The sequence below is a fragment of the Herpailurus yagouaroundi genome, unplaced genomic scaffold (assembly GCF_014898765.1).
Source record: "Herpailurus yagouaroundi ecotype Mexico unplaced genomic scaffold, PumYag 159, whole genome shotgun sequence".
NCBI classification, from domain to species: domain Eukaryota; kingdom Metazoa; phylum Chordata; class Mammalia; order Carnivora; family Felidae; genus Herpailurus; species Herpailurus yagouaroundi.
Genome location: NW_024412400.1, coordinates 67,608,687 through 67,628,834, shown reverse-complemented (window position 1 = coordinate 67,628,834; position 20,148 = coordinate 67,608,687). Strand labels below are relative to the sequence as shown.

At 34.7% G+C, this 20,148-nt stretch overlaps 1 protein-coding gene across 3 annotated transcripts in view; it reads right to left on the bottom strand.

Moving 5' to 3' along the window:
* Positions 1 to 20,148, bottom strand: part of NAALADL2 (N-acetylated alpha-linked acidic dipeptidase like 2) — a 1,339,397-nt gene that overhangs the window by 1,089,021 nt on the left and 230,228 nt on the right. The gene's annotated exons all lie outside the window — the stretch shown is intronic.

Genomic DNA, 20,148 nt, shown 5'->3' with positions numbered 1-20,148 from the left:
CCATTCTTTTTCTCCACTCTATTTTCTTATTAACAAGTATTTCTCCCTAACATAGAATATACAGACACATCATCACCATGAACACCACCACCACCATTTGTCTCACAAAAAATATAAGCTCCAGTAGGGCAGGGATTTTCTTTCCAGACTTACTCACTGTTCTGTTATGAAAGAATAAATAGAGTGTGACCCATAGTAGGTCCTCAATAAACATGCTGAATGTTGACTGAATCAGGAGAATTTTTTCCATATCTTTTGACAAAATGCCTTTGAGCATATAAACATACTTTTGTTGGCATTTGCAGCCCTGTTCTACTTTTAAGCTTTTTACAGAAATGGCTATGTTCCAAGGTTGGAGGGTAGAGAACCAAAGTTTAGCTAGTATCCAATGTGGGAGCAGAAAAGTCGACATTGAAATGCATTGTGTTGAGGCAGTGGAGTCAATCAAGGACAGAGAATATGTGAATCACAGTTGTCTCTTGCTTACCTTAATCAATAACAAAGTTTAGAATATCCTTATATTAGGACTTAAGGAATATATACACACACATCACATAATTCGGAAATATTTGCACATCTATGTTCATAGCAGCACTACTCACAACAGTCAAGAGGTGAAAGCAATCCATATTCACTGATAGATAAATGTAAAAAGAAAATGTGGTATATAAAAACCATGGATTACTATTAAGGTTTTTTTTTAATGTCTATTTTTGAGAGAGAGAGAGAGAGATGGGGTGTGACTGGGGGTGGGGCAGAGAGAGACAGAGAGGGAGACACAGAATCTGAAGCAGGTCCCTGGCTCCAAGCTGTCAGCACAGAGCCCAATGCAGGGCTCGAATCCACAAACCTTGAGATCATGATCTGAGCCAAAGTCGAAGCTTAACCAACTGAGCCACCCAGGTCCCCTGAATACTACTAAGGTTTAAATGGTAAGGAAATCCTGTCATGTGCTACAGCATGAATGTACCTTTGAAGACATTATGCTAGTAAAGTAAACCAGTCACAAAAATTCAAATACTGTTGATTCCACTTATGTGAAGAATTTAAATTAGTCAAACTCATAGAAATAGAAAGTAGAATAATGGTTGCCAAGGACTGAGGGGAGGGAGAAATGAGGAGTTGTTGTTCAATGTGTATAGTTTCAGTTTTACAGGATGAAAAAGTTCAAGAGATCTACTGTACAATGCTGTGAATATACTTAATGCTACTTAATTGTATACTTACAAATCATAAAAATGATAAATTCGAAGTTATGCATGTTTTATCACAAAGAAGTATTTCTTAAAAAGTAATGATGGCTGAAGCTCTGCAATGCCAGATAAATCAAATTTGTATCCATAAATGCAGATTTGTGCTTTCAAAGGCTATTTCCACCTTAGTTTATTTACAGAAAGCAAATACTACTACACAAATACTGCATTTAATGACAATTGGAAACCATAAATTTTAAGCTGCTCCTCAAAGAAAATTATCTATAAGGACACTGAAATTTTTTTAAGTTTATTTGAGAGAGTGTGTGTGAGCATGCACAGGAGAGGGAAAGAGAGAGAGGGAGAGAGAAAATTCCAAGCAGCCTCCACGCTATCAGCATAGAGCCCAATGCAGGGCTCAATTTCACAAACCAGGACACTTAACTGACTGAGCCACCCAGGTGCTGCTAGACATTGACTTCCTTAAAAATAACAAAATTCAGGGGCACTTGAATGGCTCAGTTGGTTAAGCATCTGACTTTGGCTCAGGTCATGATCTCAAGGTCCATGAGTTCAAGCCCATGTCAGGCTCTATGCTGACAGCTTGGAGCCTGGAGCCTACTTCAGATTCTGTGTCTCCCTCTCTTTATGCCCCTCCCCAGCTCATGCTCTGTCTCTGTCTCTCTCTCAAAAATAAACATTAAAAAAAATTTTAATAACAAAATTTATACTGGAGTACAGTTATTATTTTTAATTTATTATGATGGTATTTTTTTAGTAGGCTTCATACATAGTGCAGAGCCCAATGAGGGGCATGAACTCACAACACTGAGATCAAGACCCGAGCTGAGATCAACAGTAGGAAGCCTAACTGAGCCACCCGTGTGCCCAGGAGTGTAGTTATTTTTTAATTAGAGAAGACACTGTATTTGTTTCAGAAGTAATAATTCAATAATTGTAAGTATTTAATACTTACAATTCACTTTTAGTGCTTGCAAGTAGTTGAAAATAGTTTGTGTTCATACTCTTAAAATTGGCAATTCCTGTACACCTATGAATAATACTGCATAGACACAGTTTAATGAGAATGCTAATTATCAAAATCCTTGTTTGACTTAATAAAAACATCTGGTACCTACATATTTTGCTATTACATGCTAACTATATCCAAATAAAAATCAGTGTGTATTATGTATTTTCCTTTACACAGACATGTGAATTGAATTGTGTTTCTCCACCCAAAAGATATTTTGAAGTCCCAACTGCCAATACTTATTAATATGATCTTTTTTGAAGTCTTCACAGATGTAATCAAGTTGAGTCAAAATCACACTGGATCATGATGGACCCTAAATCCAATGGCTGGTATTATTATAAAAGAAATTCTGACACAGAGAGAATGCCAAGAGATAAAGATTACAGTGACGCACCCACAAACCAAGAATGCCAAGGATTGCCAGCTACCACCAGAAGGTAGAAGACAGGGACTGACCAGATTTTCTCTCAGAGCCTCCAGTGGGATTCTTCCCTGTCAACAACCTGATCGTGGACTTCTAGTCTCTGGATTATAAGAGAACAAAGTTCCATTGCTTTAAGCCATCCAGTCTGTGGTATTTGTTAGAGCATCTCTAGGAAGCTAATACAGTACAAAAACATCTGCATGTGCAAAGGAGCAAACTATGCATGAAGGAACATGGACATTTGAATTTCAATTTCACAAACCTGGGTTCAACTTTGCTCTACTGAATACTTACACTATGATGCTGAGCAAGTTACTTATCCTCTAACATCTACTCTCTTCTGTAAAACTGCAATAATTGCACTGTGAAGATTAGCTGAAATAGTATATAATGATGAGAACCTGTCACATGAGTTCAACTAATAAAAGTAACAACACCAGATAGTAGGGCTGGGTTGCATACATAATGCTCAAATGTACCAATACTTTTAGTTAACTTCATGTTTTCTTCATGTTAAATACATTAAAATTAGTTTCTCCAGGAATAGAGATATAAAATACAATTCATTGCCTAAAATTCACATCCTCCTAATGCAAAACTGATAGGAATGCAAATGGATAGGGTTGCAAACACCTATACATGTGATTTCAATGACCACTTTCATTCACTATCCACTTACATACCATATTATTTATTATAAAAATGGACTATGTCCTTGGCCTTTAATCAGAACCTACATTTTCTATAGAATATTTTTTCTTCTGATTGTAGTACAGTACTTATTTAACCTTGAAAATTAATAATAGCTTATAGATCATATTGGTTGCAATTCAGCATTTTAGGATGTTCTCTGGAAAAGTAATTGTATTTTCAAATATCACTGATTTGGAAAGTCAATGACAAATTCCAGTATGTCCACAGAAATATGTGTAGAAAAGTGAATGAATGGTCTAGCAAGCAAGACAAATGTGAAATGTTGTGAGAATTAGATTCAGCCTTTGGACACAGAGCCTAAAAGGCATAAGAGGGAGAGCTCTGTTCAAATATGTAAAGGTTCAACAGAGAGGAAAGAGTATCAATTTATTCTGCATTGTTCCAGAAAACAATATTTGGGTGATCAGACCAAAATTATATAAAGGCAGATTTTGAATCAATATGAGAAATAGTTTTATAATAATCTGAGCTTTCCACAAATGAAACAGGTTGCCTTGAAACAGTACAGATATTTCTGAAAAAGTTGTATTATCATCATCTGCCAAGGCTACTGTATAGTTGGGCTAGGGAAACTTTTGAGTCCCACAATTTCAAGGTTTTTTTAGATAGGAGCAACCAAACTTATTTTGTAGCTAACTTGAAGGAATACAAACTTTCAAACAAACTGACAATTATACTGAAAACCCACTATTAAAATTTGGCTTTCCTGACTCAAAAGTTAAATCTCAAAAGATGTTCAATAGACATAGGAAAAGTTGATCAATCTCATCAGTTATCCAGAAGAAACAAACCAGAACAAAACAAACACATTCACCCACCAGAATGGCTAATGTTAAACATACTGGCAATACCAAATGTTTAAAATGAAGTGTTGTGTCTATGGTCGTACCACCCTGAATGTGCCTGATCTCATCTAAAAGGAAGTATTGTGATGTAGGCATGATTTATTGTTCCAGGTATGTAAATTTTAACACCCATATTGGAAAACATGTGGATATCTACTAAAGCTGAAAATATGCATATCATATAGCCTAACAATTACACACTAGGTATCTATCCCTCCCCCCCAAATTCATCATAATATTAACTAAAAGGCATGAATACAAATATCCAGAGCAATAATATTCATGTAAATAATCAAAAGGCTGTCAACAAGATAAACTGACACAGTCTTTCCAGTGGAGTATATAGTAATGAAAACAAATGGACTACTGATACAGCAGAAAAATGAGTGAATCTCAGTAACAATTCTGACTGAAAAAGTCAGATGCAAAAAGGCACATACTGTATGATCCCATTTTTAAAAAATATTTTTAATGTTTATTTTAAGAGAGAGAAAGAGCGTGAGTAGGGGAAGGATAGAGAGAGAGGGAGACACAGAACCTGAAGCAGGCTCCAGGCTCTGAGCTGTCAGCACAGAGCTCGACACAGGATCGAACTCACAAGTCATGAGAGCATGACCTGAGCTGAAGTTGGGCGCTCAACCGACTGAGCCACCCAGGCACCCCTGTATGATTCCATTTTTATAAAGTTCAGTAAGAGGTGTATCTAATCTATGGTGTTAAAAATCAGGATGATGGCTATCTTTGGGGAAGAAGGAGGGTTCCTGGAGTAATAATAATATTCTGTTTTCTGATGGGTAGAGTATTCATGGTATAATCTTTACCCTGAAAAAAATTCATCAAGCTTAACATTTTTTAAATGTTTATTTATTTATTTATTTTGAGAGAGAGAGAGAGAGAGAGAGAGAGAGAGAGAGAGAGAGAGAGCAGGAGAGGATCAGAGAGAGAGGGAGAAAGAAAATCCCAAGTGGGTTCAGCACTAACAGTTGTCATGAACCATAAGCCGAAATGAAGAATTGGACACTTAACCTGACTAAACCACCCAGGCACCCTAAGCTTAACATTTTTAACCAGCATACTTTATGTATGTTATACTTCAATAAAATGTTTATATTTTTAAATAGTTAATTTGCTATCTGTGAAATAAGAATATATGTGGAAGTCCAGAAAATGATTTCTATACTTGCTCATCTAACAGAGTTTAGTAAAAATATTTAAATTCCTTGCACAGTATTCCTTATAGAAATATAGAATATTAGAGCCTAAAGGAAGCATAGAAGTTATCTGCCCCACATCCAGGAGTGAGGACTAGATGATACAGAAAAGAAATTGAGGCCTAAAGGAGCTATCTTTCCTAAATTCAATCAATAACTAAATGCAGAACAAGGCACAGAACCTAGGTCCATGAATCCATGTCTAATGAATTCCTTGTAGGTTGGAAATCCAGAAATTTCCTTTCATAACCACAGGACTATTGGTTTCTCTTATTTTCTTACCATTGACCAAAAAGTGTCTTCATAATTGTCATAATTAAAAGGAAAATATCTTTCCCTTAATTTGTGGATCAGCTAGTTAAATTTCCTCTTTCTTGCAAGTCTACTAAGAACTGCTGCATAAGTGTTCAAGACACAGACACAATTTCCACAAGACTGAACTTAGAGTCTACCTTAAAATGAAAAATGGTGCTGATATTTACAAAATGAAAAATAGTGAGCTAGTCTTGTGGCTCAGCAACCGAATGTTCCACTATGGCACGCCTTCTTTGGTATAACTTCCTCCATCTTAAGCTCTGAAAGACAGCATGAAGACTGAGGGGGCTTTGTTGGTTCCAGTGATCTATCAAGTGACTTCAAGAACAGAAAAAAATTTGCATCATTTGGCATATATAATGCCAAATACATTCAACCCAGTGAGATAGTAAATCAATATTCCCTTTAAATTATGAGACAATGCAGCAGGCACAGGAGCACAGCAACTGCCAGAGATAAGAGCACCAAACAGAATTATCATTCAACCCAAATATCAGAAACTAAACATGCAGCTCGTTAAACTGTCCACCACGACACACTAAATGAATAACACATGAAACACATAGGTATACACATTTAAAAACACATACTATATTTAACTGATGCCACCAAAAAGGCACTTTATGTTAACACAACATCTAAGAAAGAAACATTTATGTCCACGTCAATTGATGCTAGTATTTGAAAGTAGTCATTAAAAATTCATTAATTGCTTATTGGTATGAGACTGTGCTTCTAAAACCCCATTAAAAGATGCTCATAGTTCATGATTTATGTATTGATAAAGTGTTAAGTCAATGTGAGGCTATTTGCTTAACCACAATCTGGTGATCTTATATGCAATATGTCAAGTGGTCACAGGAATATGTAGTACAAAACTGAATTTTTTTTTGATAATAAAATATTGTATGAAGAAGCAAGGTCATTTTATTAATTGCTTCAAATTTAGACTTTACATGTATTTTTCCATTTAATTACAACTACTAGTTTTCATTTTATGTTATTTTCTCAGAAATGATGTATTTTTGTCCCATTTCAGAGGGATGGCTGAATTGCATTTGACCAAGAAATACGATACACATTGTAAACAAAGGTCTCTATTACTTTTCAGTGTTATTTGCACAACTAGATAAATAATGTATGTTTGGAAGACAGTATCTATAAAGATTTAAACCCATTTCATCTTATTTGTACTTCATTCACTGTTTAAAAGGAGTTAACTTCTATGAAAACAGCATGGCTTTATCCCATGGTGCGCTATCATATTTAGATAGACATTTAATTTTCATTTTTTTCTAAGTAAATTTATATTAGTTAAGAGCAATGGAATGTATAATTAAACAATGTCAATTTACATAAAACACTTTGTAAGCAATTTTTATGTTATTTAATATTGAAATTTGCTATAGAAAAGCAGCTAAATAATAGCAATATAGCTTTATATAAAAAAAATTCTTTTGCTTTGTGTCCAACTTCAGCTCAGGTCATGATCTCATGGTTCGTGAGTTCAAGCCCCACGTCAGTCTCTGTGCTGACATCTCAGAGCCTGGAGCCTGCTTCAGATTCTGTGTCTCCCTCTCTCCCTGCCTCTCCTTTGCTCGCACTCTGTCTCTCTCTCTCTCTCAAAAATAAACACTAAAAAAAAATCTTGCTTTGTTATATGAGTATAGTCTATGTAAAACACATAGATATCAGTAGATAATAAATGCAGAGCCACTTACAAGATCACAAGATTGTTCACTGAACAGTTTCAAGGAATACCACTTATTTCCTGGCCTCTGTGAATGGCCCAACTGTAATTGCAGAGTGCACACCCAACATGGCCATACACTATGGCCCTAAATAAGCACCACAGTAAATAATTCAAATGTAATGAAACTACAGACAAGCTTGGGGTGCCTGGGTGGCTCAGTCGGTTGAGCTTCTGACTTCAGCTCAGGTCATGATCTTGCGGTTCTGGGTTCGGGCTCCGCATCTGGCTCTGTGTTGACAGCTCAGAGCCTAGAGCCTGCTTTGGATTCTGTGTCTCCCTCTCTCTCTGCCCCTCCCCCACTCATGCTCTGTCTCTGTCTCTGAAAAATAAATAAATATTAAAAAAAATAAAAAAATTCAGCCAAGCTAATTTTTTTCATGAATTTCTACACACTTACAAAGTTCTACACACTTACAAAGATAGTTTGTTTTCCTACAAACCATCCCATCACATAAAATTTCACACTTAATGTATTCCCAAGTTTTCTCTGAACAGGAATGCTTTTATTAACTCTAGTCAAGTTATCTTGCCTCATTCATCTCTTTTGGGGCAAATATTCCTTTGCAACTCAATAGACCTCAGCATACAGCCCCACTTCTGCAACTTAATTGATATTTTTAATAACCAGGAGTCATCTAGAAAAGGTTAAATTATGTTTTAAGCTTTCTGCTTAATAAGGAAAGCAAGTGAGTGATAAAGTTGTTCCATGTTTCTCCTGTGAATCCTCATAAATGAGACACTAATTTTGATAATATCCTCAATAACTTTTTTATAATGACATAGAAGCAAATTTCATATTGCTTGTACTCTTCATTTAAAGCTCAGACCAAGGAGTTTGTAAAAGTACTTCTAAAAACATAGCTTTATCTGAGCTAAAGTTTAAAGTAATACTAACTATAACATAATCACAATTGACAGCACATAGTTTCCCATATATGAGGTACTGTGCTAGAAGCTTTAGACAAATTAACTTCTTTAATCCTCAAATAACTCTATTTTTTTTATTTTTATTCTTACAGTAGAGATAAAGAAACTGAGGCTTTCTCTGAGATTGAGCAATAGCCTGTGTCATCCTAATCACTATGTCTTCACTTCTCACCTTGAGGGAGAAGAAATACAAGTTTTACCAAAACGCATCAGGGCTATTTGCAGGAACTCTACATGTCTCCAACCTTTAGGTTCCTCCTAGTTCTAAGTCACTGTGGTAAACAGTGACTAAGTAGAAAAAGTTTTGGATACCTGGGTGGCTGAGACAGTTAAGCATCCAACTCTTGATTTTGGCTCAGGTCATGATCTCACAATGGTCCGTGAATTCAAGCCTCATATAGGGCTCTGCACTGACAGAGCGGAGCCTGCTTGGGATTCTCTCCCTCTCCCTCTCTCTCTGCCCCTCCCACTCACACTCACACTCTTTCTCTCTCAAAATAAATAAATAAATGTTATTTTAAAAAGTTCTATACTTCAGGTATCAATTAAGAAAAAAGTTTAAATCGGCACCAATAATCCGAAAGAATTAAACTGCATATCCTTCAAACAATTATCATTTAATATTATTAAGTAACCTATTCACAATAGGTGGGTAATTATGAGTTCAGCAATGTTTTCTAAGAATGGAATATAATATTCTATATTATTAATAAAAAATCAAGTAAGTGGACTCTGGGGTTGACATTAAAGACTTTTAATCTAAACCCATCCTGAATAGATGCCACTTGAGGAAATAACTATGAGCAAGGCCAAGATTTCCCTCATAAAATAATTATAGATAATGTCCCAACCACAAACAAATGAACACTTTAGGTGCCAAAGACCTTAATGAAGTTGAATCTTTTTATTTAATCATACTTAATTGAAAGTAAGACCTCTATACATGTAGAGGCTACACGTTTCCCTATCTAATAACCATCGATAATGATACACCATTTTTACGCTGTACATAAGTGCTTCAATATTGATTCTTCCTGTAAGTTCTAAATAATGCTTTCCTATTAATAACCTAGAAAGAATTACAGGATCAAACATAATATTTTTTTTTTATTTTTTTTTCAACGTTTATTTATTTTTGGGACAGAGAGAGACAGAGCATGAACAGGGGAGGGGCAGAGAGAGAGGGAGACACAGAATCAGAAACAGGCTCCAGGCTCCGAGCCATCAGCCCAGAGCCCGACGCGGGGCTCGAACTCCCGGACCGCGAGATCGTGACCTGGCTGAAGTCGGACGCTTAACCGACTGCGCCACCCAGGTGCCCCAAACATAATATTTTTTAAGATAAACTAATTATATTTACAAAAAAAGGTTTCTGGGTCAATAGCTTTTTATTTAATACAGGATATTATTGCCCTTGCTCCAAAAAAATGAATACACTTTCTTAGTGGTAGTAAGGCAAAATTCCATTCCTCTTGTTTACTAAAAAATACAATGTGTTTTCTTAATAGAATTGTGCAGAGGGAAATGACCATTTATTTCAGATGAATTTCCCATAATGAAGGTAGAATGAATAAAATATGTCCATTAATGAACTCTTAAAGTTAAATATATGACAGTATGGATAAATCATTTTTTCACATCCTCAGAGATGCATAGTTATAATAAAATGAGAATAAAGATCTTCCCAAACTGATATTAAAAATCAACCTACAAATTTTTAACAAATATTATGATTTTGAAAAAATCACTCTATCTTGGTACTTAGTTTTCCATATCTAATGAATATAAATAACTTCCCAATGTTAAAATGAACAATCATAGAGTATCTTAAGAATCTGTAAGAAACAAAATGCATATATTAACACTGAATAAGTTAACCTTATTCAGTGAAAATTGCATCTGTCAGTCAAAAAAGATACCAAAAACATTGAGCAATTTGAGATATTTGATTAATAGCTCAACTAAATTCACAAACATCATTAAAATAGTTTCCTTCTATTAATCTTTTTGAAAATAGCTAATACATTATTCTATTATATATATTATATATTTTTTAAAAATATAAATTGGAAAATTTTCTAGAAAAGTAGCTACATCTTAATTTCTAATGGCCTAGAATAAATGGCAGGCATTCTTTCTTTTTCTTATGAAAAATACAAAAATTTTTCTTTTTCTTGTACAAAAATACAATAAACATTTTTTTGTTTATTGTATTCTATATATTCAGATTCTTTATTTGTTTTGTTTATTGTATTCTATATATTCAGATTCTTACATTCAAAATTCTGTCTCAGAGAAGATAAACTGTTTCAAGCAAAGCCCCAGAAGTACACAGAGGACTCATTAAAGAGAGGTGAGAGTAGGATTAGGGGAACCAACAGTGAAGCACACAAGGACTAATGACAATAGGAAGCCCATGGGTTTTAACAGGAGCAAGAAGAGGGGGCTGTGTTATTGGAACCCAGCAAGAGTGAGAGCTGTTGTAAAGGAGCCACATGATAAGAGATCTGGCCACAGGTAGATGAGTTTGCTTCCATCTGTCAAATACAGTCCCATAAGGCTTAGTGATAAATACCCTGAGCTGTCTCTTCCCACTCACTGAATTCTTTCCTGACCCTTCTATTGGCTGAACCCTGCAGAGTGAGAAGGCTAGTGAGTCTGCATGATGCAGTTCCTTAAGATTATTCTTTTAGGGTACAGAACATGCAGACAGCAGGAAAATGGATCTGGGAGGCAAACAGAGGATACCAGCAGACTTACCCTGTGACAACCATTAAGCTGGTATCTGGGAAACAAAACTGAGCCTGCTGTTCCCCTTACCCTTTAATGAGTCTGCCTTTTGCTCTTTACCTATGCTTCAAATACAAAGTAAAGAATATGAACTAGATTTCCACTTAAATTGAAAACAAAATTTAGGAATATATACTATGTTCATATTGGAAAATGAAGAAAACAAGTTCCTCTTTCATTTTGCTTCTATGTTAAAGAAGATAAAATGAATACAATAGCCATCCAACTTAATGATAATATATACTCTTGATTTCAAGTACTAATGACACTTGTTCCAAAACAAATTATATTGCAAAGAAAGTTATTTGGATGAAAGAATGATTATTACTTTTACATCTTATCAATACAAAAAATGTCATCTGTATGAAATTACTGGATCAAAGACCTTAAGGTATTTACCTAAGCCCTCCTGAAAAAGAAATGTGTAACTTTTAAAACCGTAAAGTGTATCCTCACTAAAATAAAACCACCTAAACAAAAATATGGAAAGAATCTCCTAGCCATTCTTTTATCCCTTATCTTTCTCTCCCAGTTATTTCTTTTTATATTGTCACATCTACACCCAAGACCTTAAGAGTAGATCAGCTTCAAAATTTAAATTTAAATACACAAATCAAAGGCTTTCAGTTACAGATATTATTTGTTTACATATATTGCTAAACAGTAGTTATAATATTTTAATTTTTTAAAGTTTTTATTTAAATTCTGGTTAGTTAACATAGAGTGTAATATTTTTTTGGTGACAATATAAATGATTCAACATTTCCATATAACACCCGGTGCTCACCACAGCAAATGCACTCCTTAACCCCCATCCCCTATTTCCTGCGTCCTCCCACCCACCTCCCTTCTGGTAACCATCAATTTGTTCTCTATAGTTAAGAGTCTGTTTCTTGCTTTAACTCCCTTTCTCTTTTTTTTCACCTTTGCTTCTTGTTTTGTTTCTTAAACTCCACATATGAGTGAGGTCATATGGTATTTGTCTTTCTCTGACTGACTTATTTCCCTTTGGATCATACTCTTTAGCTTCATCCATGTTATTGTAAATGGCAATATTTTATTCTTTTTTTATGGCTGGGTAATATTCCATTGTGTGTGCATGCGTGTGCATGCATGCGTGTGTGTGTGTGTGTGTGTGTGTGTGTACATATATCATCTCTTCTTTATTCATTCACCAGTTGATGGACACTTGGGCTATTTCCATAATTTGGCTATTGTAGATAATGCTATTGTAACATAAAGGGTGCATATATCCTTTGGTGTTAGTGTTTTTGTATTCTTTGAGTAAATTCCTAGTAGTGTAATTGCTGGATCATAGGGTAGTCTTCTTTTTAACTTTTTTGAGGACACTCCATACTGTTTTCCAGAGTGCTGTACCAGTTGACATTCCCACCAACAGTGCAAGAGGGTTCCCCTTTTTCCACATATTCACCATATCTGTTGTTTCCTGTGTTGTTGATTTTAGCCATTTTGACAGATCTGAGGTGATATTTCACTGTAGTTTTAATTTGTATTTCCCTGATAACCAGTGATATCAAGCAACTTTTCATGTGTCTGTTGGCCATCCATATGTCTACTTTGCAAAAATGTTTCTTGGTGTCTTCTATTTTCAATTGAATGATTCATTTTTGGGGTGTTGAGTTTTATAAGTTATTTTTATGTTTTGGATACTAACCCTTTGTCAGATAGGTCATTTGCAAATATCTGCTCCCATTGCATAGGTTGCCTTGTAGTTTTGTTGTTTCCTTCACTATGCAGAAGGTTTTATCTTTTTTTTTAAATTTTTTTTAACATTTATTTATTTTTGAGACAGAGAGAGACAGAGCATGAACGGGGGAGGGGCAGAGAGAGAGGGAGACACAGAATCGGAAGCAGGCTCCAGGCTCTGAGCCATTAGCCCAGAGCCCGACGTGGGGCTCGAACTCGCGGACCGCGAGATCGTGACCTGAGCTGAAGTCAGACGCTTAACCGACTGAGCCACCCAGGCACCCCATCAGAAGGTTTTATCTTAATGAAGTCTCAATAATTCAATTTTGCTTTTGCTTCCCTTGCTTCAGGAGACATATCTAGGAAGAAATTGCTAAGGCCTATGTCAGAGAGTTTATTGCCTCTGTTCTCCTCTAGGATTTTTATGGTTTTGGGTCTCGCATTTAGGTCTTTAATCTATTCTAAATTTATTTTTGTGGATAGTGTAAGAAAGTGATCCAGTTTCATACTTTTGCACTTTGCTGTCCAGTTTTCCCAACACTATTTGGTAAAAAGACAGTGTTTTTTCTCATTGGATATTCTTTCCTGCTTTGTTGAAGATTAATTGACCATATAGTTGTGGTTTTCTGGGTTTTCTATTCTGTTCTATTGATCTGTGTATTTTTGTGCCAGTACCATACTGTTTTGATCACTACAGCTTTGTAATATAAGTTGAAGTCCAGAATGATGACAGTTGTGCTTTTCTTTTCCAAGGTTGCATTGACTATCTCAGATCTTTTATGGTCCCATACAAAATTAGGATACTTTGTTCTAGCTCTGTGAAAAGTGCTGTTGGTGTTTTGATAGGGAGTGCATTAAATGTGTATATTCCTATGGGTAGTAGAGATATTTTAATATTTTTTTCTTCCAACCCATGAACATGAATGTCTTTACATTTCTCTGTGTCATCTTCAATTTCTTTCATCAGTGTTTTATAGTTCTCAGAGTACAGGTCTTTTGCCTCTTTGGTTCGGTTTATTCTTAGCTATCTTATTGATTTTGGTGCAATTGTAAGTGGGATTGATCCTTAATTTCTCTTTCTGAGGATTCATTACTGGTATATAGAAATGCAACAGATTCCTGTACATTGATTTTGTATCCTGTGATTTTGTTAAATTCATGCATCAGTTCTAACAGTTGTTTGCTGGAGTCTTTTGGGTTTTCTATACAGAGTATCATGTAATCTGTGAAGAGTGAAAGTTTTACTTCTTCCTTGTCAATGACATTTGTTTCTTTTTGTTGTCTGATTACTATGACTAGGACTTCTAGTACTATGTTAAATAACAATGGTGAGAGTGGACATCCGTATCTTGGTCCTGACAGTACCGGAAAAGTTCTCAGTTTTTCCCCATTTAGAATGATATCAGCTGTGGGTTTTTCATATATGGTCTTCATTACATTAAGGTATGTTCCTTCTAAACCCAACTGATTGAGACTTTTTATCATGAAAGGATATTGTCAAATGCCTTTTCTGCCTCTATCGAAAGGTTAATATGTTTTTTATTCTTCTTTTACTAATGTGACATATCATACTGATTGATTTGTGAATACTGACCCACCTTTGCAACCCAGGAATAAATCCCTCATGGTCATGGTGAATGACTTTTTAAAGGTATTATTGGATTCAGTTTGCTAGCATTTTATTGAGAATTTTTACATCCATGTTTGTCTGGGATATTGACCTGTAGTTCTCTTTTTTTAGTGGACCTTTTACCCAGTTTTGATATCAGGGTAATGCTGGTCTCATAGAATGAATTTGGGAGTTTTCCTTCCTTCTATATTTTCATAATAATTTGGGAAGAGTAGGTATTAACTCTTCTTCAAATGTTTGGCAGAATTTGCTTGTGAAGCCATCTGGCCCCAGACTTTTGTTTATTGGGAGTTTTTGAGTACTGATTCAATTTCTTTGCTGGCTATTGGTCTATTCAAATTTTCTATTTCTTCCTTTTTCAGTTTTGGTAGTTCATATGTTTGTAGGAATTTATCCATTTTCTTTCAGGTTGTCCAGTTTGTTGGCATATAGTTTTTCACAATATTCTCTTATAATTGTTTCTATTTCTGTGGTGTTGATTGTTATTTCTCCCCTCTCCTTTGTTATTTTATTTATTGGGTCTTTTTTCTTCTCTATGTCTGGTTAGAGGTTTATCAATTTTTTTTCAGTGTTTATTTTTGAGAGAGAGAGAGAGAGAGAGAGAGAGAGAGAGAGAGAGAGAGAGGAGCAGAGAAAGAGAGGGAGACACAGAATCTGAAGCAAGCTTCAGGCTCTGAGCTGTCAGCACAGAGTCCAACACGGGGCTTGAACTTGGAAACGGTGAGACCTATGATGAAGTCAGATGCGTAACTAACTGAGCCACTCAGGCACCTCGAGGTTTATCAATTTTATTAATTATTTCAAAGAACCAGCTCCTGGTTTCATTGATCTGTTCTGTTGTTTTGTTTTGTTGGTTTCTATATCATTTATTTCTGCTCTAATCTTTATTATTTCCTTTTCTCTGCTGGCTTTAGGTTTTATTTGTTGTTCTTTTTCTCATTCCATAAAGTGTAAGGTTAGGTTGTTTGAGATTTTTTTTTTTTTTTGCTTGTTGTGGTAGGCCTGTATTGCTACATACTTCCCTGTTTTAACCACTTTTCCTGCATTCCAAAGGTTTTGGACTGTTGCATTTCCACTTTCATTTATTTTCATGTATTTTCTTATTTCTTCTTTGATCTCCTGGTTGACTCATTCCTTGTTTAGTAGCATGTTGTTTAAACTTCATGTACTTACGGCCTTTCCAGATTTCTTTTTGTGGTGACTTCTAGTTTCATAGTGTTGTGGTAAGAAAAGGTGCATGGTATGATTTCATCTTTTTGTATTTGTTGAAGCCTGTTTTTTGACCTAATATGTGATCTATTCTGGAGAACGTTCCATATGCACTTGAAAAGAATGTGTACTCTGCTGTTTAAGAATGGAATGTTCTGAATATATCTATTAAGTCCATCTGGTCCAGTGTGTCATTGTTTTCTTGTTTATTTTCTGTTTAGATGATTTATCTATTGATGTAAGTAGGGTGTTAAGGTCGCCTACGATTATGTTATTATCAATTAGTTCCTTTATGTTTGTTAATTGTTTTATATATTTGGGTGCTCCCATGTTGGTTGGATAAATATTTACAATTTTTATAATTTCTTGCTGAATTGTCCCTTTTATGATTATATAATGCCTTTCTTTTTCTCTTTTTTACAGTCTCTGTTTTAAAGTCTAGTTGTATAATATAAGTATTGCTACTCTGGCTTTCTTTTGACATCCATTTGCATGTTAAGTGTTTCCACCCCCTCTGCTTTCAATCTGCAGGTGACTTTAGGTCTAAATTGAATCTCTTGTAGGCTATATATACATGGGTCTTTTGATTGGAGCGTTTAGTACAGATAAAAAATATCAAAAGACATAGGGTTCTTAATATTTCTTAGAAAAGAGTTCCCTTTGAGAGTATCATTAACACTAACGATACATTGCCTATAAGAGTGCACATATATACAAGATTTGGCAAGGATCATATATGGACAGATAAAGAACATAAGAAAGAAATAAATCAAAATTAATCACTACCTTTCACTACAGTTTGAGAAATCTATACAAATAAGTACACATAGTAAAGTTTGATAGAAAAGGAAAAAGGAGATCTTTGATTATGGAAACTTTAACACAATAGGAATCCAAAAAACTTAAGTATAGTATATGGATAGATAATAATAGAGTCTTATAACAGGGTGATGTTTACCCAAAACTACATTTATATGTATTTCTTAATTTTTTTAAACATTTTTAAAGTTTATTTTGAGAGAGAGAAAGAGAGAATACCAGAGAGGAAGGGCAGAGACAGAGGGAAAGAAAGGGAATCCCAAACAGGTTCTGCACTGTCAGTGCAGAGTCTGATATGGGGCTCGAATTCTTGAACAGTAAGATCATGACCTGAGCTGAAACCAAGAGTCAGACACTTAACTGACTGAGCCACTCAGGTGCCCCTATATACGTTGTATTCTTGACACTATATCTCATCAACTCAAGATGCTATCCATTGTAAATGTACCATTTATATTATGTACAGTACAAGAATGAAAAATAATGGTCAATGAACTGTGATAATTCTTATCACTCAGAATTTCTTTTTATATTTATTGAAAACTATTATTATACATAATTTTATAATGTATCAGTCTGTTCATATGTAAGCAATTAAAACAGAAACGACATAAATTTATTAAAGTATTCTCAAAATTTCTCACTTTTAGAGTCCAAGTGTTCTGAATCTCTTTTTGACCCAGAGTTGTAAGTATTTCTACTTTTCCAAACAATGTCCCAATCCATCAAAAGCAATGATGCAGCATTTCTTAACAGAGTGCTCCATTTTTGTCTGTAGGATTTTCTTCCAAGTGGCTAACACCAATTCTGTGAGTTTTGGTGATGTTTCCCCTATTTTCACCACTTATATTTTCATTTTGTAACGGAATTCTAACTTGCTGGAAGTTAAGTAGTTTCTGTTCAAAGCCAGTAGGAAGTTTGTTAAAATAAATTCAACAACTTGTGCAATACATATATCAGTCATAATTGACTGTCTGCTTTGAAATTCCTTTTATCCATTCTGAGAGATTTGGCAATTTCTTTTTCCTTCAGTTCCAACTTTCTGTGCATGATGGGCGATCCTTTGCATAAATCTCAGTAACAAAATGTAATGGACCATCTACTTCAGGGTATTTTCCCTTCTTGGTCCATGTAAAGCACTTTATTGTCACTTTGCAAGAAAATATAAACTTGTAGTTATTCCTCCAATGATGGGCACTGGCTTCATTGATATTAAATGTACACTCAGCTGTGTTCTTTCTGTGTGCACAATAGCTTCATTTCAATGTTCAATCATAGTGTAATATTTCTGAAGATATTTTAAAAGATAATTAAACTCAACATTTGTAAAATACCACTAACACATGTAACTCAGTTGAAGTGATGTTAATATGAATACCTATAAAAAGTTGGTGCATGTATGGGCAGTGTTATGAATGCACAATTCCAGCCTAAAAGCTGGCAATTTTGAAACACCCTTGGCCATACAGCATGTCCTAATTTCAGGGATATCAAAATGTGTTTCAAAATATTTGTATTTATTTCTTAATTGATTCATTTATTGAGAGAAAGAGTACATGCACAAGTGGAATAAAGGGGCTGAGGAAGAAAGAGAAAATCTTAAGCAGCACAAAGCCCAGCTCAGGGCTCAATCCCACAACCCGGGGATCATGAGCTGAGCAGAAATCAAGAGTTAGATGTTCAAATGACTGAGCCACCCAGGCACTCCAAAACACTTTATTTGTATTTAAGTCTATAATCTATCCGGAATTGATCTGTGTCTGGTATAAGGAGTCAAAATATATTTTTCCCATATGAATATTCAATTGCTATGGCACTATTTACTGAAGAAAATTTACGATTTTTCTACTATTTTTCAGTGTCTTCTTTTCCATAAATCAGATATCTTTATATATGTAAATGTTTCTGGATTCATTACCTGCATCAACATGGATGAAAATGTAAATAAAGTAAGCCAGAAGTAAGAGTTCAACATAATTTTGTTTATATAAAGCTACAAAGGCAAAACATACGATGTTGGAATTCAGGATACTGATTATTTTTTAGGAAGAAAGGGCTAGTGACTGGGATAGGTATTCGAAGGATTTCTGAGGTGCTGGTAGTACACTGCTTCTTGCTTTGGGTGATGGATTACCTGGTTGTGCTATGAAATTTCATTGAGTTATAAACGTATGATTTGTTTGCTTTTCCATAGATATGTGTGGCAGAGGTAAAAAATAAGGCTTTGAATGAAATTTTAAACTAAAGTAGGAAGAAGCCACTAATTCAAACATTTAATAGGCCTGTCTCAGGCTCTGCACTCACAGCAGGGAGCCTGCTTGGGATTTTCTCTGTCTCTCTCTCAAAATAAATAAACATTAAAAAAGAGAGAGAGACTCTCTCTGCCCCTCCCCTATTCATGCTCTGTCTCTCTCTGTCCCAAAAATAAATAAACGTTGAAAAAAAAAAAAAAAAAAGAGAGAGAGAGAGAGAGAAACCAGACCAGTTTATACTCAACCATCTGTGTGTGTGTGTGGATGTGTTAGGGAATGGCATATTTCTTTTCTCTGCTGTTATTTCCCTCTATCCCTCTAGCTTCTTTAAAATAAAATGTAACTTGAAACAAAGATATACATGATTTCTCAAGGTATTAAAAATAAGACTCAAACAATCAGAGCAATGAGAAACTATGAGGAACAAAGATTTTCTATGTCTGGTATGCATATGCACATAATGGAAAGGTATATAAAGGTAATATATATATATATATATATATTTAGAATATATAATATATATTTTAGAATATATATATATATATTTAGAAAATCAGGACTGAAGGGAAGAAAACTCTAATCTAGTTACTAAGACTGTATATCAAATTAGGCTCTGAACTCTCTGACAGAAGGGTAACAGAGAAATAGAATCACAGGTTTCCATTATTGGACTCAGTGCAATTCATCTTTCCCTCCCTCCCTTCTCTCTCACTCTGAATCTATACATGTGTCTATGTTACTTCTACAAACATGTAAGAATTAACATATACAATCTTAATTTTTAATTCTGCATTTCATAATTCTTAAAAAGCTAATCTTAAAAGTATACATGTGAAAGCCATGTGGCATCAAAAAAGAAAATATTAAAAGCATGGTTAGAAAATACAGATTCTGAAAATCCTAGTTGTGATTATTAAATGTTCAATATAGTATTATTCTATCTGCCCAGGAATAAGATGGCACTATACAAGAAATTATTTTTTTAATAAGGCAACATTTTAATTTTATGGTTGCCTACATGAAGGGGAATTATACGGGAACCATATGTTTAGAGTAAATTTTTGTTTATTCACACATGTGTAGGTGTATACCGATATAGCACCCTTTAATTCCTGTGTAAAAGAGAATATGGTTTTATGTAGGAAATCTATTTCCAAACTCTGCCTTCACAATGAAGCTTTCCATTTTCCTTCCAATATCTCCTGTTTATAGAAACATATTCACTGCTAGAATATTTTGGCTGAAATTTGAAGGTAAATACTATATAATATTCTCTCCATCACAGTGGCAGGTACATGGTTGGCATGCAGTATATTTGGGTTG